The sequence below is a fragment of the Brassica oleracea genome, chromosome C2, assembly GCF_000695525.1.
Source record: "Brassica oleracea var. oleracea cultivar TO1000 chromosome C2, BOL, whole genome shotgun sequence".
NCBI classification, from domain to species: Eukaryota; Viridiplantae; Streptophyta; class Magnoliopsida; order Brassicales; family Brassicaceae; genus Brassica; species Brassica oleracea.
In genome coordinates this window covers 7,978,396-7,980,878 of record NC_027749.1, presented here as the reverse complement: position 1 = coordinate 7,980,878, position 2,483 = coordinate 7,978,396, and positions in this window count along the sequence as shown.

The following is a 2,483-nucleotide window of genomic DNA, read 5'->3' as shown; positions in this document are numbered from 1 at the left end:
TGAAGATGCTTTCAAGTTAAAGCTGTTCCCTTTCTCTTTGGGAGACAAGGCACACCAGTGGGAGAAGACTCTCCCAAGTGACACTGTCACTACTTGGGAAGAGTGTAAGAGAGCTTTCTTAGACAAGTTCTTCTCTACTTCAAGAACAGCTAAGATCAGGAATGAAATCTCTGGGTTTCAACAGAAAGGTCTAGAGAGCTTCAGTGAAGCATGGGAGAGGTTCAAGGGCTACTGTTCTCAATGCTCTCATCATGGTTTTAGCTTAGTGTTTGCTTAGCACCTTCTATAGAGGAGCTCTACCATAGTGCAGAAACATGCTTGATACTGCCAGCAATGGTTTCTTCTTAGGAAGAACTGAGGAAGAGGCAGAAGAGCTAGTAGAGAACATGGCCAAGAGTGACTCGGTCTATAGTGAGGAGCATGATAGGGTCAACAGAAGTGATGATCAGCAGACAAAGAAAGAGATCAAGTCCTTGCAAGAGAAGATGGATTTGCTTCTTTCCAACCAAGCTAAACAGGAACAGATGAACTTTGTGGGTGGACCTAGTCAAGAGGTTCCTCCTAAGGTCAATGAGGTTGATGGTTTTGAAGGCCAAGAAGAGCTATGCTTCATCAACAACAATGGTACTTGGTACAGGAAGGAACCAAACTTTCAGTACAACAACTACCATCAAAGGTCTTACTCCAACAACCGACAAAGAGGATACCAACCAAAGCAGAACACTCAGCAAGGGAGCTATCAGCCGAGGCAAAACATCCCTCCAGCTCAGTCTACTCAAGCTCAAGGAAGTTTTTCACAAGCTCCAGCTTCAGATACAAGTGTGGATGCAATGTTCAAGAAACTCTTATATTTTCAGGCAAAGAATGAGAAAACAATGGGCTATGAGTACAAGAACATTCACTCCAAGATTGATGGAAGCTACAATGAGCTCAACAACAAGATCCGTAATTTGGAGAACCGGTTTGCTTCTATGAACTCTCAGCCAACTCGACAACAAAGGTCATTACCTGGAAAGCCAGAGCAAAATCCCAAGGAAACAATGAAAGCAATCACCCTGAGGAGTGGTGGAGAGTTTCCTCCAAGAGTTCTCACCAAGGATGGTGAAAAATAAGGTGGGGAGGTGGCCATCAACATTGATGATGAAGTGGTGATTGTAGATGAGAAGGTTGATGAAGAGATTCTGGAAAAGATTGTTGAAGCTAAGGGTAAAGGAAAGGTGGGAGAGGAGAAGAGACCAGTGAAACATAGTGAAACAGCTACTCCAACGAAGGAATCCTCTTTTGTTCTTCCTCCCTATGAGCCAAAGTTGCTATTCCCTAGAAGATTCAAAAGAGAGCTATTGGAGAAGTACAAGGCACTCTTTGAGAAGCAAATGAGTGAAGTTCAGGTCACAATGTCCATCATTGATGCTTTCATGTTGGTCCCTCAGTACAACAAATTCTTGAAAGATGATGTAGCTGCAAAGAAGAAAGAGATGGAGGGCATGATATTGTGAATGTTAGACAAGGAAAGATTGACCTTCATCTTGGAAAAGGGAACATCCTCCACTTTGACATCAATGAAGTGATGAAGAGGCCAGCCATCCAAAACCAAGTTTTCTACATAGATGAAATGGATGCTATAGCTGATGAGCTTCCAGAGGAGTTGCCACTTGAAGACCCTCTACAACATGCTTTAACAATTGAAAGAAAGGTCCAAGTGATTGAGAACAAGGAAAGTGATGCCTATGTGAAGGTGTTGGATTCTCACAAGGGGATTGGTGGTGAGGATCAGAATGAGGAGCTTACCCATGGGATTCAACATGCTGCCTCAGCTACTCAACACGAAGACAGTCACCAAGAGGACTGGAGTGAACTTAAGGCGCTTAAAGTGGAGCTTAAACCTCTTCCCCAAGGTGTAAGGTACGCTTTTCTTGGCCCTAATGAGACTTACCCTGTCATAGTGAGTAGTGAACTGAATGAAAATGAATTGTCTAAACTTTTGAATGAACTTAAAAAGTATAGAAAGGCAATAGGCTACTCACTAGATGATATTAAAGGGTTATCACCTTCTTTATGCATGCATAAGATACATCTAGAGGATGAATCTATGACTTCTATAGAACATCAAAGAAGGTTGAACCCCAACTTGAAAGATGTTGTTAAGAAGGAGATTCTAAAACTCCTAGATGCATGAGTAATCTATCCTATTTCGGATAGCAAATGGGTGTCTCCTGTGCATGTTGTTCCAAAGAAGGGTGGAATAACTGTGGTTAAAAATGATAAGAATGAACTAATTCCAACAAGAACAATAACATGACATAGGATGTGCATAGATTATAGAAAATTAAACTCACCATCTCGAAAGAATCATTTTTCATTGCCATTCATTGATCAAATGCTTGAGAGACTTGCAAATCATCCCTATTATTGTTTTCTTGATGGGTATTCCAAATATCCATACATCCAAATGATCAAGAGAAAACAACATTCACATGCCCTTA